Source organism: Bos taurus, chromosome 29 (assembly GCF_002263795.3).
Source record: "Bos taurus isolate L1 Dominette 01449 registration number 42190680 breed Hereford chromosome 29, ARS-UCD2.0, whole genome shotgun sequence".
Classification (NCBI taxonomy): Eukaryota; Metazoa; Chordata; class Mammalia; order Artiodactyla; family Bovidae; genus Bos; species Bos taurus.
In genome coordinates this window covers 16634533-16659380 of record NC_037356.1, presented here as the reverse complement: position 1 = coordinate 16659380, position 24848 = coordinate 16634533, and the positions used below count along the sequence as shown (strand labels likewise).

The 24848-nt window shown below is 44.3% G+C and overlaps 1 protein-coding gene and 1 long non-coding RNA gene across 10 annotated transcripts in view; one reads left to right on the top strand and one right to left on the bottom strand.

Annotated features, from left to right (window-relative positions):
- TENM4 (teneurin transmembrane protein 4) overlaps window positions 1–24848 on the bottom strand; it is an 851321-nt gene that overhangs the window by 744648 nt on the left and 81825 nt on the right. The window lies entirely within an intron of this gene.
- On the top strand, window positions 8487–23697 carry LOC132344250 (uncharacterized). Of its 3 annotated transcripts, none has more exons than XR_009493439.1 (7): window positions 8487–8710; window positions 8812–8902; window positions 9003–9178; window positions 9279–9382; window positions 9510–9664; window positions 15407–18487; window positions 19757–20020. It is a non-coding gene; the product is annotated as an uncharacterized lncRNA (long non-coding RNA). The 3 variants fall into 3 exon arrangements; XR_009493440.1 differs by having other exon boundaries at window positions 8497–8710; window positions 15407–15485; XR_009493438.1 differs by having other exon boundaries at window positions 8498–8710; window positions 15407–23697.

Genomic DNA, 24848 nt, shown 5'->3' with positions numbered 1-24848 from the left:
GAAGTAAGTGTCCAATGCCCACTACAGAGTCTGTAGTAAAGTGTGGGGGTTATCACCATTGCCCCCACCACCACCGCTACAACAGCACGCTGGAAGAGAAGGACCACTTCTGGGCCTCCCAGTCTGACTCTCCTCACTGTTTGACCCAGGTTAAACCACATAAGCCCTCCAAGCTTTAGTTTTCTCTCCTATCAAATGGAAATAAAAGCCCTGTAATATCTGTCCAATGGGGTCATTAAGGGGATCAAGGAAGATAAATAGATATGAAAGGGCTTTGTAAACAGTGAAGAGGTGTTCACAAACGAATCAAGGTCATTACCAGCATCCCTATTGTTAGTCTTCAATGATGGAAGAGTCACTGCATTGGGTAAGGAACTAATCTGCGGAACCATTCCTATTCATTTTTATATCTAATAGAACAATACCTTTTTTTTCCTCCCCTTTTGGACTTTTATTGCATGATCTGTGCTTGCTCTCAGCAACCATTTCCATACTATATATTCATAGTGGATATTATGATGAGACCTATCTATTTTTCTACTACTGTGTCCCAGGAAGAGAGACTTCTTCTGTGAGAGGCAAGCATTATCCTCATTTTACAAAGCTGTCCTGGGTCCTAGGTCTTCCTCTCTCTCTCTCTCTCTCCACTCACTGCCACAGCCCACAGGCCAGAAGACAGAGCACATGGGGTGTTGGTTACACATGTTGGGAGCAGTTTCATCAAGCGACCAGGGGCAGCCCTTTTAAAAAGGTCCCACTAAAGAAGACAGTGACTGACATTAGTTAGGGAAGCCTGGTGGCTCAGATGGTAAAGAGTTTGCCTGTAAAGCAGGAGACCCACGTTCAATCCCTAGGTCGGGAAGATCCCCTGGAGAAGGAAATGGCTCCCCACTCCAGATTCTTGCCTGGAGTATTCCATTAACAGAGAAAGCCTGACGGACTGCAGTTCATGTGGTTGCAAACTGTCAGACACAACTGAGCGGCTTTCACTACTCACTCAACAAGGCAGTAGCTAACATATACCTTGGCTAAGGGCTACAGTCTCTTACCTAGAAGTTTCCAAAGAAACGGCATGCTCTTAAATGCTGCATGCTCTCTTAAAGTGTCTCCAAAGGCACACGTGTTGCAGATTCAGGTCAGGATGTTTCTCCCTCTGTTCATGGCCAGCTCTGACATCAGCCTGCTTCAGCGATGGCCTTGTTGATAAAGATGGAGGGTGAGGAAGGCAACCTCTAATCAGTCCCCAGGGGATAGGTGGTGGTTTAGTCACGAAGTTGTGTCCGATTCTTGCAACCCCATGGACTGTAGCCTGCCAGGCTCCTCTGTCCATGGAATTCTCCAGGCAAGAATACTGGAGTGGGTTGCCATGCCCTCCTCCAGGGGATCTTCCCGACCCAGGAATCGGACCTGCTTCTCCTGCATTGCAGGCAGATTCTTAACCCACTGAGCTGCGAGGAAAGCCCTCAGGTCATTCAAATATTACCTGGAGACATTCTCCACTCCACCTTGAGTCCCAGCTCAACCATCTAGGAGTGTGATAAGTGTGGGGTGGGCAGTTCATAATCCTTAGTGAGGGACAGAGACAGTTATCAAGAGACCAGGTCTCGCTCCACCAACCATCCTTCTGGCACTGGCCCCTATCACAGAGACTGTGCTGAAGGGGAGATCGCAGCCTTCTCCCAGGTCCTCCAGGCTCAACCCAGCAGGTGAGCTGGAGGACCCGGGGGACAGGCTGAGGACTGTGTCCAGCAGGGCTCCAGGGTCCAGGCCACAGCCACCCACAGGTCGGGCGCAGGCCTTGAAGCAGCAGCGAACCTCTCCCCCAGCCCCACCTCCAAGACCTAGAGGCAGCGGCATCTCCGTGGGTCACAGTCCACGGGATCCACACGGCAGCCTCAGGAACCTGGGGGCTGGCTGGGTCCTGGGCACCTGGCCCCCTCAGTGATGATGACTGAGCAGGGTCTGAAGACCTGGCCAGCTGAGATCTGCCTCCTCAGCCAGGTCTGGGCACTAGCAGAAAGACCCAGCCTGGGTGCTGGACGAATCCTCCAGAGCAGGCTAACAGGCCATGCAGGACACCCTCCCCTTAGCCAGGGCCTGGACCTTGGAAGGGGAATGTTGAGCCTTGGGACATTGCCCTTTCTTGTCAGAACAGACTGTAACACTTGTTTTGGTGGAAGTTCACAGGAACATGGTTACCTGACCATGATCTGACCTCTAGAACAAAGGCTCTGACACCAAGACATTTGCAACCACTAACCACGCCCCTCCCTCACCTTTCCTATAAAAGGGCTTGGCTGAAAGCTGAGAGTTCAGGGTTTCTAAGGCATGAGTTGCCAGTCTTCTTGCACGGCCCTGCAATGAACCTTGCTCTGCTCCAAATTCTGAGGTTTTGGTCTTGTTTGGCCTCACTGTGCATTGGGCACGTGGACCTGAAGTAACACGAGGACCCAGGGTTTTGCAGACGTGTTTTTGTGAAGAGTTGACTCAATCATTCTTGCTTTGCCCACCCTGACGGTAACCCACTGTCTTGGCAGTTCCTTTGGCATGTCTAAGGAGGACATTTTAAACAGCCAAGTGACGAGACTGATAACAGCATCATCACAAATGCCCTCCATAGTACAGCAGGTATAAGTCGTTCCTCAAAAACCAATCACTTTACATCAAGTTCTCCCATCCTGCCAAGTTAAAAAAAAAAAGAGTAGGAAATGAGTGTAGGTGATAACATTTCTGGGGCTCAAATTTATGCCTGGGGTTGATAAACCCTAAATTATCTCACCCACTTCTACCAACAATTACCGGAGTTTAATATATCCAAGAGTGGTGTGTGTTTATAGGTAAACAAGCATTGTAAGACACACCACAAGAACATTTGATTCCTGGAACATCAAAATAGCTCCTGTACTACTATGCATGAGGTTAACTGCGAGATGGAAACAGACTAAATGGAATGGAAATGTCTCCCTGTTGATGTTAACACAGTAATTACCACGCCCAGAGCCTGATTTGCCATGATCTAGGGCTACCCGGGAAATACTGTTTCTTTACAGCAGTCCCATCCTAAAGGCTTCTGAGCTCTGGTAAAATCTAGGCTATAATCATCGCCGCAGTCCTGCGAGATAAGAATCCTCCAAGATGCCTTAGAATTTTTAGGTCTTTATCCCCTTAGCAAATTTCCCTCCTCCAACATGGGGCTGACAATTTCAGGAATTAAACAGTAGGTGTTTCTAAAATGAACTTTAGCACAGCACCCATTATGTGAACGCCAGCACTGAATCATGTTTGTTTACAGGCCTGGGCAGCCTGTGAGATGAAGGTCTCTCCTTGGGGAGCTCTGGCCAGATGGGGCTATTGTCAGGGCTGGGGATTCTCGAGATAGGATATATGTCAATCCCTTGTGGGCCCTGTGAAAAATGTTTAGGTCACCATATGCAAAAAAAACAGGATAAATAATTGAACATGCAGTATGATCAGAGGACTACCAAATTATGCATTTGTAAGTTGCTGCATTCAAAAACTGATGTGAGGAGTGAGCGTAGGAAACGCCTTCTTCCTTTCCTTTTTTCCCTTTCATTTCCTCTCTTCCTTCCTTCCTACTTTCTGTCCTAATTTCCTCTAAGCCTCCTTTCCTCCTTTCTCTCAATAAATACCATGGGCCAGGCATTGTGCTAGATGGTGATGATAATGCAGTAAAAACAAACAAACAAAAAAGCCTTACCTTTCATTGTACATTATGCATTTTTGCAAACCATTTTTAAAAAATAATAAAAAGGCACGCTGCTGCTGCTAAGTCGCTTCAGTCGTGTCCAACTCTGTGAGACCCCATAGACGGCAGCCCCCCAGGCTCCCCCGTCCCTGGGATTCTCCAGGCAAGAACACTGGAGTGGGTTGCCATTTCCTTCTCCAATGCATGAAAGTGAAAAGTGAAAGTGAAGTCGCTCAGTCGTGTCCGACTCTTCACAACCCCATGGACTGCAGCCCACCAGGCTCCTCTGTCCATGGGGTTTTCCAGGCAACAGTACTGGAGTGGGGTGCCATCCATCACCTTCTCCGAATAAAAAGGCATATTTTGACATAAAAATAAAAATACATTATTAAAAAAAACAAAAGTTGTGAAACTTTCCAAGACAATCATGGAACCTGGCATATTGACTGGATTGCTGACGCTACTAAAGATTTATTGGCAATAGTTACCCATGATCAAGGTTTTCTGGTTTTTGTTTTTTCAGGTGGGGAAATCCTAATTTTCTAGAGATATGTACTGAAGTATTTACAGATGAAATAACATGATGTTGGGAATTGTGACTCAGTATCCCAACAGCCAGGTATTGATAATTGCTGATGCTAGGTGGTAAGTACATAGGGGGTTATTACATGAGCTGCTAGTTTTTGCATAAGTTTGAAATTTTCCATAATAAAAGCAAAACAAAATCAAAATATATGTAAGCACAGTGGGACAAGTCTGATGGAAAATGCTGAGGTCCTGGGGGGCGTGGGGGTGTGGAGGGGGGAGGGATGAAGAAAAGGAGAATAGGTACCTAGGCAGAAGAGAGACGATCTAAAAAAAAAATTTACCTCCTTCTACTTCTATCATCATTCAATTTCATCAAACACAAACACATCCCTCCAGTATTTAGGGCGTTCACTAAAGAACCACAGCCTCTGCCTCCGTGGGTCCCCAGTGTACTTTGTATGGTTTGACGATAGTATTTATTCTGCTATATTATCATTCATTTATGTGTCTGACTTCTCTGTTGACTCCAGGAGGGCAGAGGGTTACACTTTCCCATTCTTGCGTCCCAGTTCTTTATACTGGGCTGGGCATACAGTGAATACCTTGTTAAACTGATCTCACAAAATCCTGGTACAATAGGTAAATTTGCAAATGTTTCCCCTAAAATTGCGATAACTGACGTCACAGGTCAGAAAGAATCTGTATATGAAATATAAAAGTTAGATTGGCATCTTGTCCCAGTTCAGAGCAGCGTGTTGATTCTGCCCACACAAAGAACCGCTCCCTTTTCAGCTGGAGTAGGAATCTGCCTTGGGCCAAGTTTGTAGTCAAAGGAATTACCAGAGAGCATGCAGGACTGTGCTACCCCACTACCCATTCTCAAAATCAAGGAAATAAAGCCAAAAGTTGGCATTCATGCCAGGAGAAACCACTTCAACCATAAAAGCAAATTTCATTTCCAGTGATCAAGTTGAATACCACTGTTTGGGACTTGAGTGACTAGATGTATTGTCAGATATTTAGCCATCTCAAGGCCCAATTCCCCTAAGATATTAAGGGTCATTTTTATGAATGAACAGGCTAGCAATGAGACCTTCTCATTATTTATGAGGTACCTTTAAGTGAGAAGGGACATTTCTTAAATCTCACCCTCACTTCTACTTACAGAATGTTTTGTAGGAATCTCAACTCCACCATGTCCCGAAATGAACTAAAACCATCCCCAAGTGATGTCTTCCCCCTGCGAGCCTCATCTTGCTGAAAGGTGACAACCAGCCTTGTTGAGTAGTAGCCCTCGCCAGGCCTGCCCTGCCCAGTACCCCCAGCAGACCAAACCGCCAGGCATGCCACAGCCTAGTCACAAAACACAACTTGATGCAACTGTGCATGTGTGATGCCTCACAAATATCATACAACCTGTGACAATGCAGCAAGGTGGCACCGGGGGCCCTGACTGCAGAACCAGATGTCAGATTCAGATGAGGCTGAAGGCAATCACATTAGACTCTGGGAGTAATAGGGATGGAGGTCTAAGATCTGAGAGACGTGCATCTGTGTCACCACCATTAGAGTCTGGGGAAGCCTGAGAAGCTGAATCAATGACATTTCTCAGACTCACCTGATGTTTTTAGCTATAGAGGGATCCTTTGCATTTATTAATACCCTGGTGGCTCAGATGGTAAAGAGTCTGCCTGCAGTGTAGACAAGCCGGGTTCAATCTCTGGATTGGGAAGATTCCCTGGAGAAGGGAGTGGCAACCCACTTCAGTATGCTTGTCTGGAGAATCCCACAGACAGAGGAACCTGGTGGCTACAGTCTATGGGGTCACAAAGAGTCAGACACTACTGAGTGACTTTTACTTTTACTTTCTTGAGTTTATTGCAGTAAAATGTCACCTGTATCAGGTTTATGAGTTTAGAGAGCTCATTTTTGCCAAGCCTCAAGCCTCTGCCTATTTAAGCCTCTGCTGGGCTAGTTCCCAAACCCACCACAAGGTCAGAGTGATATATTTTAAGCTTGAATCAAGTCACGCTATCATCCCGTCAAACCCTTCCATAGCCACATCCAAGGAGCTACTTTCTCTGAGTTCCAGTCCTTGGGCCCTCCCCTCCCTCTCTGGGCCCAGGGTGGTAAGAGCTCCCCACTGTTGCCAGATTCTGGGAACTTCATCATCACCTGGCCAGCCCTGTCCTTGCCTAAACCTCTATAAATAGTCCATTCATTAAACCCTCTTTAGTTATCCCATTTGAATGTGCCATCTATTTCCTGCTGAGAAATACACAGACTATTTTGTAAAATAAGAATAAAAAAGGGAAGGGACTTCCCTGGCAGTCCAGTGGTTAAGAATCCATCTGCCAATGCAGGGGACATGGGCTCGATCCCTGGTCTGGGAAGATCCACAGGCTGTGAAGCAGCTCAGCCCATGAGCCACACAGAACTACTGAGAAAACGAGCCTAGACCCTGTGCTCTGCAACAAGAGAAGCCATGGCAATCAGAAACCCACGCACAGCAACTACAGAGTAGCCGCTGCTCGCCTCAACTAGAGAAAGCCCACATGCAGCACCAAAGACCTGGTGCAGCCAAAAAAAAAAAATAACGAAGGGGAAAAAAAGAAGGGGCCGTTGCTTCTCCAGATATCAAGCTATCCGCTTTCAGTCGTGTAGAACAGATGAGGAGATAAACAAATATGTCAACAGGAGAGGATCAGAGGCCTTCTCTATGTGGGATGTGACATATGCTGGACGTGACAATTCAATGAAAGTGGAGGAAAGAACAGGCTATTCAATAAACAATGTCAGGACCACTATCTAACCACACAGAGAAGTAAAGCTTGTGCCATACACACTGGGGAGATGCTTACTTACAAGTCAAGTCTCAAAACTAGACACTAAGTTCCTCCATACTTAGCACATATTCAGAGACTCAAAGAATCACAGAAGTTGGGATAAAAACAGATGTACCTCAAGAGATCTTCTGCACCAGATCCCTGCATCCTGTTAGGAAAAAGGATCATTCCCATTTAATAGATGAAACAATGAAACCAAGACTGATGGCTTGTCCAGGCTCACCTAAGCAGCAGCAAAGAGGACACAATCCATAGGCCCAGATCTTACACAGCTTTGAGTTTAAAGGCAAGACATCTAACTGCTGAGTTTTGCATGTTTTTCCCCACACCCAGTTTTATGTGCAGAGGCTTGAACACAATGAGTGCAGACAGCTGCTCCATGTCAGCAGAGGGGGAAATAATACCTGTTCATCAGGGAGCTAATTCTGCAAAGCGCACCATCTAATCGGTACCATATACACGTAAATAGGATGCACTAATCAGCAGGAAGACATGAACTGCAATCTATCCCTCATGGACCCAAAATATAATGGAGCAAAATTGAAGGTTTTACGATGCACAAAGCACTTTACTTGGAAGATTGATGCTTTTCTAAGCAAGGTGTTCATTTCCAGAACAAGTTCCCACACTTTCTGACATCCAATCCCGGGAAACCATGAGCACCAAACAAAGAAACGTCTGGGGCAGTTTTTCCATATTTTTGGAGTCTGTGGGAGACAGCACAGTGCAAAGATTAAAAGCACAGATTTAGAAGCCAGGCACACCTGGGTTCAAGCCCTGGTCTACTATTTCATAAGTCTGTGACCCTAGGTGAATCTCAGCATCTCCAAACCTGTTCTCTTACCAGTAAGAGAAGGGTAATAAAATCCTATTAGAGTGCTGGGATATTCAATAAAATAACAGAAGTAAAGTGTCAGCACATCCTTAACAATCAACGAGCCCATTACTATTAGGCTGATTTCCTTGTGCGACCCATTGTCCTATACAAACAACATTCCCCAGGGAGGGTTCTAAAGTGTTAGTAATCTAACCCTGCTGGATTGAACGCACTGGTTCTTGGAGCACAGCCCTGGTATATTTTACTGGCCGGTACATTTTTTCTTTAAATTTAATTGACAATAAATTAATTCTAACATTTCCCATAAAAATCGGGGTTTCCACTTTCTCTTGGAAGAGTAAAAGGTGTGGTGACCAAACCTCTGCATTTCCTTTTAGCCACATTGAGATGTATTTGAATGGCAGCTGCCCCCTTTCGAAGGGCCACCATGGATTCTCCACCAACACAGCCCTATTGCCCCACCAGCCTGATCCCTCCAAATATCTGAGTTTAGGACTCATTCTGATGTGAAGCTTTCTGTCCCCAACCTGAAGGAAAAAAATGTGGATTCAGCAAAGGTAACGCATTTGGCAAATGGCAACTTCTGATGTCATAAGTGAATTTTGGAATTTGGATTTTGGAACTTGACAGAACCGAGTTTGACGTGGGGCTCTGACACTTCCTAGCAGTGTGGCCTTGGGAGTGTTTGTCTCTGAAACTCAGTTGTTTCTGAATTAACCTGGAATTTCACATTTCTTCATCTGGAAAAAGGGGGCTCAAATCCTGATCTCCCAAAGCAGGTGTGAGGATTAGGTGAGATGATGGGATCAGTGCCATGATGGGACTTCATTTGCTTAGTTGCACTTAGTACATAAGTCAAAGGAATTGTGTTTTTTTTTTTTTTTTTTTCCCAGATCTGGTCCTTCATCTTAATGAATCTGAAGTTTTCACCCGGAGCCACTGGCTTCTACCTTCCGAATTCCATTGTGTTCCCAGAGATGAAAGGTAATTTCACTGATTGAGACTGAAAAATGCTTTCAGAAACCCTTATTTTACCTACGTGACTTAGCCAAGAAGTGTTTTTCAAACCCTTTCCATAAAACAGAAAGCTACGTAATCTTAACTCTGGCCTTGGAAACTCTACTCGCCAAACACACATGATCCACATCGACCCAGGTCAGACGCTGCACCTGCTGGACACCGGGGATGAAGCAGTGAATGGGACAGACGTGGTCCTTGAACCACGGACCACATGGACGTGACTGGGCATGTGAGACCCTGGTCAGCTTCCTTACATCCAGCTCCTCTACCCGTCCCACATGGATGACAAGACCTTGGAGGTATAGTGAGAGTTCCTCTTTCCATCTCTCTCTGCCTGCAGCCTCATCAGTCTTATCTCTTCCCTGCCCAAGTCGGAAACATCTTTTTCTGGTTATCTGCATCCAGAGTGATGTCAAGACTCATATGTAACTAAAATCCTCACAGGTATGAAAAAGGTATCATAAAATATATGAATGAGGGAAATTTACTGGTGGGCAACGAATTACAACATGACCATATTAATAGTCACAACAAAGTAGAGAGCATTTGTTAAGCACCTGTTTCTTGCCAGGCACTGCACTATCTCATTTCAGCCAGCAACAACTCAAGGCATCAGAATCCATTTTTCAGACAAGGAAACCGAGACTCAGATCACACGGAGGCCCAAAGTCACACAGCTGCCAATTTCAGAGGGAAAGTTGAACCTCAGGCCAGTCTGAGTCTCAGGTCAGTGGCCCAACAATATAATTGTCTGTTATCTGCTTTAAAAATGAGCCTCTTTATAATTTACTACTTTATAAATCTCTCTTCTCAAGTGGATATAATAGGAATCCTTAAAATCACTCAGCATGAGACTGTACAATACAATAGATAGATTGCTTTTTCTTTAAAATTAAGTCTTTTTTTAAAAAAAAGGAAAACAAAAACCTTTGGGAGACATGTTTTAAAATCTTCCTAATGAGGTATTTAGCTGATAATCCACAATGGCTTTGATTGTGGGATAAATATGGGATTGCCACTCAGACCTTCCAGAAAATATGTGTAATTACAAAGATTAAGCAAGGTATGACTAACAAATTGTTTTTCAACTCCTGGCATGGAAAACTGAAGCATCAAGAGGCGTTAGGCTGGAATGTTAAGCATCATATCTGCCCCCCAAATACCCTCAAAGGTCTTTCTGTTGAGCGAACTCTCTTCTCAAAGATTGGAATGAGGTGTAACACGGTCTGTGATGAAGTAGAAAGCCAGCCCTTTGGCCCTCCCCGCTTCTCGGATCCACCACTGCTCCTTTATGAATCACAGCCTCAGAGGTCTCAGCAGCAATTATATTATGAATGATTCCAGGGTTCGTTTTATTGGGAAGGTTTTGAAGTCATGAGATTTGAAAGCAAACAAGACCCTGGGTGTTTAAATCCTGCCAGATGGGAGGAAAGTTCCAGAGGTGATGGATAAGCTTGCTGGCATTGATAATCATGATGTTTTCACAAGTCTATACTTAATCTCAAACACATCAGGTTGTATATATTAATTACCTACAGCTTATTGTATGCCAATCATATCTCAGGAAAGCAGTTAAAAACTGTTACATTGATTAGTTACTTGGATGTGTAATAACGGATTCAAGGCCTTCATCCTAAGGATTTTGTTCAGAAGGCGTGGGTGAAAGTTGTGACTGTCTTACTTCTTCCCTAAGGACAGTTCAAAAACCAACCTCGGGTGGTCTCCTGATGAAATATACTCTGAGCAGTTAACAAAATATACCCTGTCAGAGGCAAAAGTCAAATACCCATATGAGGCTGACCTCTGTTGCCCTCCAACCATGCTCTCTAAATTCTATAATCTGCTCCAGAACCCCATTTCACCAAGCTCTGTGCCAGGGGCTGAGGACACGCTGATGAACATGACAACATGGCTACTGCTGTCTGGAGTTCATATGCCAGTGTAGAGACAAATATTAAGAACCGATTGCTGAGTTAGTGACAAGTGCAGAGAGACACAGTAGAAGTTAAGAAAGCAGAACAAGGGCAGCTCTGCCAGATCTTGGGAGAACTTGGGAAGATCTATGGGGGAAGTGACACTGGAGAAGCAAAGTATGTTGAGTGAACTTGAGGATGCCGAGCAGGGGTCAAGGCAGGGAAGCCCGTAGTATGGATAAGGCTGCTGAGGCTGCAGGGTTGGGTCTTATGTGACTCAGATGCTCAATCATGTCCAACTCTTTGTGACCCCCATGGACTGTAATGCACAAGGCTCCTCTGTCCATGGGATTCTTCCAGCAAGAATACTGGAGTGGGTTGCCATTTCCTTCTCCAGGGGATCTTCCTGACCCAGGGATCAAACCCGAACCCTACAACGGCAGGCAGATTCTTTACTACTAGCGCTACATGGGAAGCCCTGGGTCCTACAAGGCTGAGAAGCACCTTAAGGACTTGGGACTCTATTTCTAGGTCAGTGGGAAGCCACCGATGGGCTCTAAGCATGGAGTCCACTGTGAAAGGTGACCACAGCAGCGGAGTGGATGGTGAGTTGGAAGCAGTGGTGCACTGGAGTGAGCTTGCATGACACAGAGAGAGCCTGTGTGCATCCCAACTGTGTGCCCAGGCATGGTGTTGGTAGCAGGATTTCGGCCATGGTGGGAATATTTACACCACAGCAATCAGAAAACACTTCAAATCCAGGTTCTCCCTGCCTCAGAGAGCCAATTGCTAAATACTGACCCTCATGCACCACTGGCTCAAGTGGACAAGGATGGTGGTGAGAAGACCAGTTAGGAACAGGAACCCAACAGAAGAGGAGGGTGTGGGACCAGGGTGGTGGCACTGGGGATGAAGAAAAGGAGGTGAGTGTGTGTTTGTCTATCAGCTGTATATGATGAAAGAGAGACAGAGACACAGAGGTGTCACAAATATTTCTAAGCACCTCCCACGTCCAGGTTGAGGATGCGGAAGGGAGAGGACAGGCCGCGTGTCCACAAAGGGGATGCAGCCCCACCACTGCCCACCCCCAGCTCTGTGAGTGTGGCAGGCTTGTCTCTAATGACGCGGGGCAGCATTCCTGGAGGTACGGAGCTTTCCGGTCACTCTCCAAGACCCTTCCTAGGAACTGCCCTCTTAACGTCACCTTCCAGATAAGGGTCCTAGTCAGACCCTGGCAGTTTACTATGGCATTTGCAGGCTAAGTTTACCCTGCATGGGGAAGGTGCCTCATACAGGCTTGTTTCTTTTGCAAGTTCTACTATACAGTTTGTAGGGGCTGGTAGAAAGAGAGAGACTCGAATAGTCTAAGAAACCTACCAGCCCATGAAGCCCACCATATACATGATCTGGATTGAAGGGGGACTTGGAGTGATATGACTGGAATGTAAATTCACTGCTTTCTCAAGCTTCTCATGGTGTGATCATCTCTCTACTTCAAAGACAACCTAAGGGGTTTTCAAGAGTAATAATGTAACCTGCAGATGGTGACTGCAGCCATGAAATTAAAAGACGCTTAATCCTTGCAAGGAAAGTTATGACCAACCTAGATAGCATATTCAAAAGCAGAGACATTACTTTGCCAACAAAGGTCCGTCTAGTCAAGGCTATGGTTTTTCCTGTGGTCATGTATGGATGTGAGAGTTGGACTGTGAAGAAGGCTGAGCGCTGAAGAATTGATGCTTTTGAACTGTGGTGTTGGAGAAGACTCTTGAGAGTCCCTTGGACTGCAAGGAGATCCAACCAGTCCATTCTGAAGGAGATCAGCCCTGGGATTTCTTTGGAAGGAATGATGCGAAAGCTGAAACTCCAGTACTTTGGCCACCTCATGAGAAGAGTTGACTCATTGGAAAAGACTCTGATGCTGGGAGGGATTGGGGGCAGGAGGAGAAGGGGACGACAGAGGATGAGATGGCTGGATGGCATCATGGACTCGATGGACGTGAGTCTGAGTCAACTCCGGAAGTTGGTGATGGACAGGGAGGCCTGGCGTGCTGAGATCATGGGGTTGCAAAGAGTCGGACACGACTGAGCGACTGAACTGAATTGAGCCTACAGGCAATTTTTTAAATTGAAGTTAATTTACAATGTTGGGTTAGTTTCAAATGCACAGCAAAATGATTCAGCTATATATATATATATACACATATATATTCTTTTTTTGGATTCTCTTCCATTATTAGTTATTATAAGATATAGCATATGGTCCCTGTGCTATACAGTAGGTCCTTGTTTATCTATTTTGCATGTAGTAGTGTGCATGTGTTAATCCCCAAATCCTAAATTATCCCCCCATATCCCCTTTGATAAGCATAAGTTTGTTTTCTATATCTGTGAGTCTATTTCTATCATATAAATAAGTTCATTTGTATCATTTTTTTAGATTCCACATATAAGTGATATTATATGGTATTTTTATCTTTGACTTACCTCGTGTAACATGATAATCTCTAGGTTCATTCATGCTATTGCAAATGGCATTATTTCATCCTTTTTTATGGCTGAGTAATATTCCATGTGTGTGTGTGTGTGTGTGTGTGTGTGTGTGTGTGTGTGTGTACTGACGTATAAATATATATACACATATATAAGTGTTCATCTGTTGATGACCACTTAGATTGCTTCCACATCTTAGATCCTATAAGTAGTTCTTCTACGAACACTGAAAATTGCCTGTAGGTTACATTACCCTTGAAAACCCCTTAGATTGCCTTTGAAGCAGAGAGATGATCACACCATGAGAAGCTTCAGAGAGCAGTGAATTTACATTCCAGTCATATCACTCCAAGTCCCCCTTCAATCCAGGACATGCGTATGGTAGGCTTCATGGACTGTAGCTTTTTTAAGACTATTTGAGTCTCTCTCTTGAATGTAAACAGTGACAGACATTATTTTCTTGGGCTTCAAAATCACTGCAGACAGTGACTGCAGCCATGAAATTAAGACACTTGCTCCTTGGAAGAAAAGCTATGACAAACCTAGACAGTGTATTACAAAGCAGAGACATCACTTTGCTGACAAAGATCCATCTAGTCAAAGCTATGGTTTTTCCAGTAGTCATGTAGGATGTAAAAGTTGGACCACAAAGAAGGCTGAGTGCCGAAGAATTGATACTTTCAAACCGTAGTGCTGGAGAAGATTCTTAGGAGTCCCTTGGATGGCAGGCAGATCAAACCAGTCAATCCTAAAGGAAATCAACCCTGAGTATTCATTGGAAGGGCTGATGCTGAAGCTTCAATACTTTGGCCACCTGATGTGAAGAGCTGACTCGTCGGAAAAGAGCCTGATGCTAGAAAAGATTGAAGTTGGGAAGAGAAGGGGACGACAGAGAATAAGACGGTTGGATGGCAATACCAACGCAAGGGACATGAGCTTGAGCAAACTCCAGGAGATAGTGAAGGTCTGGGGAGCCTGGCGTGCTGCAGTCCATGGGGTTGCAAAGTCATGGGACATGACTAAGAGACTGAACAGCAACAACAGTGAACATTTCGGTGCATGGATCTTTTTCAATTAGAGTTTTCTCCAGATACATGCCACATACAGGACTGGTACTGATGGATCACATGGTAACTCTACTTTCAGTTTTTTAAGGAACCTCCATATTGGCTGCACCAATTCACATTTCCACCAACAGTGTAGGAGGGTTCTCTTTTCTCTACACTCTCTCCTGCATGTATTGTTTACAGACTTTGGTGTGAGGTGGTGCCTCACTACAGCTTTGATTTGCATTTCTCTAAGAATTAGTGACATTGGGTATCCTTTCATGTGCCCGCCAACCAACCTGCAGGCGATTTTCACTTCTGATTCTGACATTAGATGTTAATTCCACCCCCACTACTACACAGTATCGTGCCCCAGCGGTCAAGCTCCCTGTCTTCCCTATAAAGTTCCTTGAGGACCGGAGACGTGTTCTATTCCCCCTGGGATCTCCAGGCCCTAGAAGCGTAGACAGCAGTTGAAATACATTTACATGCAGGGAAATAACATTAAGGTAGACAGTTGAGGAATGAATGAAAGATACAAGTCCCTACAGAAAGGTTCTATCACTCATTCCATAGCTCTGTCAGAAGGCACAGGCCCATAAATCACTCAGTGACTAGTCACCCATTCACAACTTTCATCTGAGATTTATCCATAGTTCTTCTCCCTCGGATCAGAGAATAATAATAATAAAGTAAGTATCATTTTACATAGCTTAGGTGGAAAAAGGACTACCGAGGGTAGAAACAAGACTTTGGGATTTTCAACCCTAGGTTCACATCCCGACCCTGACACAGATCAGCTGGATCGCCTGAGACAAGCCTTTCCTTGGACCTTGGGTCTTCATTTCCTTATTTGTACAACAATGCGATTGGGTTCTAACCAGCTTGGCAAAATTGGGAAGACAAAATGAGCAAATCTGTGTGAACATCTGCAAAGGAATTCTTGCTCAATAAATGTGTTTTTTTTTTTTTTTCCCTTTCTTTCCTCCTGACCTTAATATATGCATTTCTGCTAGAAGCCCCGATGTGCTCATTGAGGGTTCCTTTACCAGCAGCTACTTCCCGTGAGTCAGCCAGAAAGAGGACGTCTGCACGGTATGGTGCAAGATTATTTTCGTTCTCTCTCTCTTCCTGCCTGCCTCCCACTCTCTCCCTCTTTCCAGGAGAGTCTAAGAAAATGGTTCCTTTAAACATCCCTTCCTCCTGCCAGGAGCTAATACACATCACACCTTCTCTGATGCACATCTGTTACTGATTAGGTACAATGGAAGAGCTGCCATCATTATGTCAATAGCTACTTGTGAAAAAAATGCATATAATTATTTATTTGCTTATAATTTTCTTGGCGATATGAATTGGGGCTTTGGAAATAACTTATTTTTGCTAATCCAATGTGTCAATGGCCTGCTGAAATTGCCTAAAATGGAGCAACTTTATGATCATTTTGATCCAAATTATTGGAAGAAAAGAAAAAGGAGATAAAACAAATGTGACATGCAAATGGCCTGCTTTGAGCAAAAAAAGAAAAAAAAAAAACCAACCTCTTCCCTTGAAGCCTTCAAATAGCCACAATTTGGATGATTACTGATCTTTCTTTTTGGGGGGTCTTTTATTCCTCAGAATCAAGAGTTTCAAACCTTCTCTACATCAGATTAATAGCAATAATAAAATAGCCTCTTGCTGTAACTAGATCCGACTAAACAGGTGGAAGCTGCTGTTTCTTTAGTCAAAAGAGAGCCAGTACGGTGTTTAGAGAGGCAAAGTCCTGCCTGTCCAGGGCGTGTAGGGGGAAGAACGAGGTGGCACCAAGGCCAGAGCTCCTCCCACTTCCAAGCCCAGGGGCTCCTCCAGGCCGGGACTACCACACAGGTGCCATCTCTTGTCCCCCAGCACTCAGCCTCACCCGGAGTCAAGAGCAGACACTCACTATTTGCTGAAACACCGCTCATCCCATAGATAAGCTTCCAGAATGATTCCCTGAAGGTAATGCAATGAGCCAGCAAGTGAACCCCTCCTGTTTAGAAAGTGGCCCAGAGCCACCATTAGCGGTGTGACCTTGGGCAGAACACGTGGCCTCTTTGAGTTTCAGTCTTCACTTAACGATAGATGGTAAGACTGAAATACACAGCAACGGGAAGCAACAGGCACAGTGCCCATTCATGCTCAGCACTCATTAAATGGTATCATTTATGAGAGCAGCATCCTCATCAAGCAGCAGGGTGACAGGCACGGTTGAAAGGGCAAGGATTTTTCAAGTGTATCAGACTTGCTTTCCAACCTCCACCCTAGTGGTTAAAGCATGAGAACTGGAGCCACTCTCCCTGTCTCAATCCCAGTTCTGCCATTTACTAACTGAGGCGCTGTCTCCCAGGCTGCAGTCCTTTTGCCCCCAATAAAACTTAACTTGCAGCTCTCATGTCACGAATGTTTCTTAGTTGACAGTTATGGTGACCACCAAGTGACCCAGAGAGGACTTGCTTCCTTTGCCTCAACTCCACAAGGACCTGGAGCTTTGGTACCAGCAGTGGCCCCCTGTGCCCATCTACCTCCTCAGGGAGTGTGGGCAAATTTGGGGCTCATGCACCAGACTGTGGAGAAGGCAATGGCACCCCACTCCAGTACTCTTGCCTGGAAAATCCCATGGATGGAGGAGCCTGGTAGGCTGCAGTCCATGGGGTTGCACAGAACCAGACACGACTGAAGCGACTTAGCAGCAGCAGCAGCAGCAGCAGCACCAGACTGGTCTACAGAGAGAACTGCTGACCTCAAATTCACCTTAAAGCAATGCTCTGATAATAAGAAACACCAACGCCAGAAAGAGAAGAGAAGAAGACATCAGAAGTAGACAGCTGATCCAAGATGCTAGGCCTGACTCATATGATTGTTCATAACATTTCTTTCTTGGTTTCTTGGACTCTTAGATGTGAATCAAGTGTTTTTCTATCACAGGCATAATATTATGCAAATTTTAGAAATCAATCAAATTGCTGGGTTGTGGTCAGTTACCTGCATCCAGTACTTCTGGTTTACCTTGGTGGGTTTCTCCTCTCCAAGGCTCTGACTGGATGGCTCTTAGAAAGTTTATTTTAGAAGAAAGGAATTATTACAGTTCTGTCTGGGCTATGACCGATAATCATTAGATAAGACCTATTCACTTGGCCAAACATACTTATTCTGACTCTGGCCATAAATATGAATTTTCCTTTAAGGTTACTCAAGTTCAATAAGAGCAACAGGCTAAATTCCAGTCAAAAAAAAAAAAAAAAAAAGTAAACTCTAGAGTGCAATGCAGGAGCTGCAGGAGACCCAGGTTTGATCCCTGGGTCCGGAAGGTCCCAAGGAGGAGGAAACAGCAACCCACTCCAGTATTCTTGCCTGGAAAATTTCATGGACAGAAGAGCCTGGCCAGCTACAGACCATAGGGTCACAAAGAGTCGGACATGACTGAGCGACTAAATACTAACACCACTGCCATGACTGTTTAAGGGCAAGACTCTCAACCTTTTCATGCTTTACTTTCCTCAACTGAAAAAATGTAGATTATACCAGCTCCTGCCCTACAGAGTTTTTATGAGGATTAAATGAGTTACACGTGGCAAGAGCTTAGCACGGCGTCTAGCATATGAATATGAACTGCTATCATCATCATTGTTGTCACTGTATTGGGCATGTTAATTAGCTTAGTTTCCCCACCTGCAAAATGAGAATGACAACACCTCCCACGGAGTGTGAGGAGTCCGGGACAAATACCTAGTACACAGCAAGTGCCAAATAAATGTTAGTTTTTTTCCCCTTCTTCCTTCTCTGATTCCAGCAACAAGAGAGCTTTGTCAGAGGGGCTGTGGCATCTGTAATGGCCACTTTTGCCTGCTTTTGTTTCTCTGCAGAATCCCTTTCTCACCCTCTTTTCCCTTAACAGTCTCAGGTTCCCCAACAAATGAACAGACCACGTCCTGCGTCGTGGTCTAATGTGAAATCTTTTTTCGAGTGGGAACTGTCCACACCCTGGCTGGCAGGGCCAGAAGTCACTGGAAAGAATGCCAACATTACCAATTGGTCTCCAAGAGTTCCAAGAGAGGCTTAAGAACCTGGGCAAGGTTTGTAGTACTTAACTCGCTGAAGCCTCTTCAATTGCAGCCTGTCATCCCCTGAGTGAAGTAATGGATGAAATCAGCATGTAAATTTCTCATCTTCCAAGGTTCAGAGAGGAGCGTTACATTTCAGCATGATTAACAATGCATTTTACTCTTTTTTTTTTTTTTTTTGCTTTTGCATTTTCCCTTCCCAGGGATTAGTGATAGGGTTCAAAGAAGTGTATAGGGACAGAGGTAAGTACTTCAAGGGAACAGCTGCCCAGCTTTAAGTTAAACACTCAAAGGACTGACACATTTAGCAATTTACCAGCAGGCCTCCCTGGGCCAAGAGAGAGAGTTCACAGTGGGGAAACAACCAACCTCTTAAACTCAGGCTCACAGTCATCCATCCACCCGTCCAAGCTCTCCCCTCTCTAGTAGGTTAAGCTCAATTCAACTGTAGACTTCAGCCCATTTCCTTCTAGAACCTTCTCTGAAGATCTGAGACAAGGTCAGATTCCTCCAAGATCTCACACCCCTGAGCATACCTCTTTAAAGCACTGGCCACAGTGGCAAATACATCTATTTATGCAATTATGAAATGAACAATGAGGTTCAAACCCAGGACTCTCTGTCTCCACATGATGGAATCTTTCCAAGTGGAGCAGTCAGAGCTTCAGCCTGGTATTAAAAAGCCTGGGTTCCAGCCCTGGGTCTCCAATTCACAAGCTGTGTGATGTTTCATAAGCTCCCTCACTCTGGGTCTGTTTCCCCATCAGTAAAGGAAGGAGGTCAGACAGGGTGACATTCAAACTCCTCCATCCCAATTTGATTTTCCAGGATTTGTTTTCATGTTGAACTGATGTGTACAAAGAAGCGGCCCCAGGAGTGAAGTCCAGCAAATGTCAGAGGCGCCTTGATCCCTGGAACCAGGCTCCCACTCACATCCCACAGAGGTCTTTCTGTCCACGTGGGCCCATTAAAGTGGAGGCCTGGGCCCCCACAGCACTACCACAGTAGCACAGGCCAGTCTCCTCCCTCTTGCCCTCTGACTTTGAATTTCACAGACACCTCTGTGCCAGACACCAGGAGTTATCCTCATGACTGGGGATGAGGTTCCCAGGCCTCCTCATCTCAAGATGTTAGGGCAGCAGAGGGCCATAGGGACAACTCCACTCACTAACTATTCTAGCCTATGTGATGTGAGGGATGAGCACCCCTGAAGTTCAGAAAAATTAAAAAGCAGAAAATTCAGTTAAAGCCCTCTCTAACTGCTTTCCCGTTGGCTTGTAGGGCCCTTTGAAGGAAAGAAAACAAAACGCTCTACCCTCCAGATCAGCAAGGGATTCATAAGCCTGAGCCTTCTGCTAACAGGAACACAAGACTGATGCCCCCTCTGCCCATGTGGGCTGTTAGAAGAAAATACTGAAGAATGTCTTTGTGACCAGCTGATGGAGATGGATTTCTCAAACCACCAATCCCATGCCCAAATTCTAAGATGAAAAATACAAAAAAAGATGAACTTAATAACCCCAGAATTAAAGTTTTTGCTTAACAAAATTAATAGATGGATATAGTCTGGGAGAAGATACTTGTCTAAAAGTGACAAGGGAGACATCCCTGGTGATCCAGTGGTTAAGACTCTGCCCTCCCAATGTAGGGCGCACGGGTTCGATCTCTGGTTGAGGAACTAAGATCCCGCATGCCAGACAGCACAGCTCCCCACTCCGGCAAAAGAGTGAGAAGAGATTAGTATTTATAACACACCAGGAACTCCTTATGAGAGTGAACAAGAAAATGTCAGGAACCCTAACCAACAAATGAACACAGGATATGGAGAAGTAATTCAGTGAAGAGAAATGCAAAAGGCTGACATGCTATAGATACTCAGACTTATTTACAGTCAAATAAAAACAAAGTTTCTTTTTTTTAAAGTTATGTTTGCACCCATCAGATTGGCACAAATACAAAATCCTACCCCAAGTGTCAGAGGCTATGAGGAAGTATAGGAAAGAGGAAGCATCACGTCAGGGTGACGGCACATGGGGACAGCCTTGGAAGAGAGCCGTCTGGAACTACTTAGCTAAGTTACATACACATGTGCTCTCTACCCCAAGTAGCCCAGAATAAGTAAGCAATTCTCACACAGGTATATTGGGGGTGTATAGGAGGATGTCCACCATGGTGTTGTTAATAAGAGCAGAGAGCTGGAAACCACCCTGGTGTGCCTCTCTGGAGGCATGCATGTGTAGAACATCAAGTGTGCACAAAGGGACTATTTGCAGCAGTTAGGAATAATGGGCTAGGGACTTCTCTGGTGGTCCAGTGGTTAAGAATCCACCTGCCAATGCAGGAGACACAGGTTCTATCCCTGGTCAGGGAACTAATATCCCACATGCCCCAGAGCAACTAAGCCTACGCACCTCAACTGCTGAGTTGGCGTCCATGCCTGCGAGCTGTAAGATTCTGCATGAGACACGACAAAGATCCTGCATGCCACAGCTAAGACCTGATGCAGCCAAATAAATAAAAATTAAAAAAAAAGAAATAATGGGTTAATATGTATACACAGCAACGTGGATGGATCTTAAAATCGAAGTGCAACAAGAAAAAAGTAGGAAACAGAGGTCTACAGGACAATGTCATCTGTGTAAATTAAAAATATTTGAACACAAAACTATATGTGTTTTAAAACAACACACATAAACAAAAGGCTCAACTTCAAAAATATGGGGGGGGGCAATAAAAGTGGGGGATGGAGATAAAAGGGAATTATTAGCTCAAAAAAATGTACCTATGTTCAAGGATGATGTTTCATAATAGGAAGAGAACAATGAACAGTCAGCACCTGAAGTCTAAAAACAGTAGCATCCTTGACTTGCCTCGCTGATTGTGGCTGTTGCTTTGCCCTTCTCACCCAGCAGAGGCAGAGATTTATACTGAGATACTGGCATGGCCTGCCAACAGCCCCCATGAGATGGTCCTAAACACCTCCTGGGACTCAGAGGAACATGATAAGCCTGGAAATCAGACTGACCTAGTGCCAAACCCTCTCTTTCACATAGCAGCTGCGGGACTCAGTCAAGCAACAGAAGCTTCTCTAAGCCTCAGTTTCCTCCTTGTGAGATGTATTGACCCCAAACTTCTTTGAGTAATTGTGAGATTTTAACTGGATGCATATGAAGCATGTGACCCCCGGGCCGCATTTGGTCTACAGCAGGTACTCATTAAATGGTAGTTTCTCTTCTATCCCTTCTAAGGTGCCCAGTGTCCCCATGGTTTCCTCCCCATTTCCATCCCTAGCAAACACTTCTTTCAATAGGTATCTAGAACCCACACTAATCACCTCTTCTAGGCCAGTCATTGATCTAAGCGATACAAAAACATCACAAAGTTGGTAGTCTCACCTCTACCCTCTGGATGAAGAAACAGGACCTTAGAGCAGTGAACTCACAGACTTATTTAGACTTTGTGACCAACTCTGCACTTCAGTGAAGTTCATCCAGGAATAAGGCTGAGAGTAAGAAGCCACTTTCCCAAGATCATGTAGCCCAGCCTGCATGACATGTGTTCGTAGTTCATGAGGCCAGTGCATTATCCAGATTAAGCCTGTCGAGGCCAGGTTCTGCCTTGTTTCCTAGGGGATCATTTTTCTTCTCAAAGCAGGGCTTCTTAGTGAAGGCAGAACAACAATGTAGGTATTCTTTCACATCACAATGAGTGCTGATTGCCTATTGTATGCTAGCCGAAGCAGTTCTGGGCAGTGGGGGATAGCAATGAACAAATGAGACCTCACCCTTGTCCTCAAGAAACTTACATTCTAACGGGGCAGGATAGACCACGGAGAGCAATGAATAGATAACAATGTCTGGGAGTGATGATTGCTAAGAATAAAACTAGAATAGGGAGAAAGAAGTCAAAGGAGGCTCGGGATTGGGTACTATTATAAAAGTTAGGAATAAATTAAAAACAGTAAGGATCGGGCATGTTGACTTGAAGAAGGGTGTGCAACTAGATGACCCAACCATTAATTGATTTAATAGTAAGTCTTGCAAGGAATTGTAAACATGCCTCTCAGGATATTTTTCTCCTTCATCTCAAGAGTGTGCAGAAAACACAATCATACAAAATCTATGAGGTGCAGCAAAAACAATCCTAAGAGAGAAGTTCATATCAGTATAGGTCTTTCTCAAAAAAAAAAAAGAAAAGGAAAAAAAAAATCCCAAATAAAAATCCTAACCTACCACCTAAAAGAATTAGAAAAAGAAGAACAAACACAACCTAATGTTAGCAGAAGGAAGGAAATAATAAAGATCAGAGAGGAATAAATGGAGATTAAAAATAGAAAAAAAATCAATAAAACCAAGAGCTGGTTCTTTCAAAGGACAAACAAAATCCATAAACCTCTGGACAGGCTCACCAAGAAGAAAAGGTAAAGGACCCAAATAAATGAAATAAATGAAAAAGGAGAAGTTAGAACCAATAGTGCAGAAATACAAAAAAAAAAAAAAAAAAAAAATCACAAGAAAATGCTATGGACAGTTACACACCAACAAAATGGACAACATACAAGAAATGGACAAGTTTCTAGAAACACATGCTGTGGGTTGTGCTATGCTAAGTCACTTTAGTCGTGTCTGACTATTTGCGACCCTATGGACTGTAGCCCACCAGGCTCCTCTGTCCATGGGAGTTTCCAGGCAAGAATATTGGAGTGGTTGCCATTTCCTCCTCCAGGGGATCTTCCTGACCCAGGGATCGAACCTGCATCTCCTGCACTTCCTGCACTGCAGGCAGATATTTTACCTCTGAGCCATGGGGAAGCTCTTCTAGAAACATAGAGCCTGCCAAAACTGCATCAAGAAGAAACAGATAACCTGAACAGACCAATCACTAGAAGTAAAATACAATCTGTAAAAACAATAACTCCCTGCAAACAAAACTCCAGGACCAGATGACTTCATTGGGGAATTCTACCAAACATACAAAGAACTTAGACTGACTCTTCTCAAACTCTTCCAAAAGACTGAAGAGGAGGAAATGCTCCCAGAGTCATTCTATGAAGCCACAATCACCCTGATAACAACACTAGCAAAGATACTACCAAAAAAGAAAATTATAGGCCAATATCTTTCATTAATGTCGATGTAAAACTCCTCAAAAAAATGTTAGCAAACCAAATCTGATAACACATAAAAAGGATCATACACCACATTCAAGCTGGACTCATTCCAGGGTCATAAGGATGGTTCAATAAATGCAAATCAATGTTGTCATCAATGAAAGAAAAACAAAAACCACATGATCATACCAATTGATGCATTAAAAGCATTTGATAAAATTCAATATGCATTAAATGGTAGTTTTGGTGATACAGAATTTTATTTCTGTTGACCAATCATGATACAATGGTATTAAGTGAATAACAGTTACATAATCACAATAGGAATGTGAAGTCAAGTGGGCCTTAGAAAGCATCACTACGAACAAAGCTAGTGGAGGTGATGGAATTCCAGTTGAGCTATTTCAAATCCTGAAAGATGATGCTGTGAAAGTGCTGCACTTACTATGCCAGCAAATTTGGAAAACTCAGCAGTGGCCACAGGACTGGAAAAGGTCAGCTTTCATTCCAATCCCAAAGAAAGGCAATGCCAAAGAATGCTCAAACTACCACACAATTGCACTCATCTCACACGCTAGTAAAGTAATGCTCAAAATTCTCCAAGCTAGGCTTCAGCAATACATGAACCGTGAACTTCCAGATGTTCAAGCTGGATTTAGAAAAGGCAGAGGAACCAGAGATCAAATTGCCAACATCTGACGGATCATTGAAAAAGCAAGAGAGTTCCAGAAAAACATTTCTGCTTTATTGACTATGCCAAAGCCTTTGATTGTGTGGATCACAATTAACTGTGGAAATTTCTGAAAGAGATGGGAATACCTTGACCTGCCTCTTGAGAAACCTGTATGCAGGTCAGGAAGCAACAGTTAAAACTGGACATGGAACAACAGACTGGTTCCAAATAGGAAAAGCAGTACATCAAGGTTGTATATTGTCACCCTGCTTATTTAACTTATATGCAGAGTACATCATGAGAAATGCTGGGCTGGAAGAAGCACAAGCTGAAATCAAGATTGCCAGGAGAAATATCAGTAACCTCAGATATGCAGATGATACCACCCTTACGGCAGAAAGTGAAGAGGAACTCAAAAGCCTCTTGATGAAAGTGAAAGAGGAGAGTGAAAAAGTTGGCTTAAAGCTCAACATTTAGAAAATGAAGATCATGGCATCTGGTCCCATCACTTCATGGGAAATAGATGGGGAAACAGTGGCAGACTTTATTTTGGGGGGCTCCAAAATCACTGCAGATAGTGATTGCAGCCA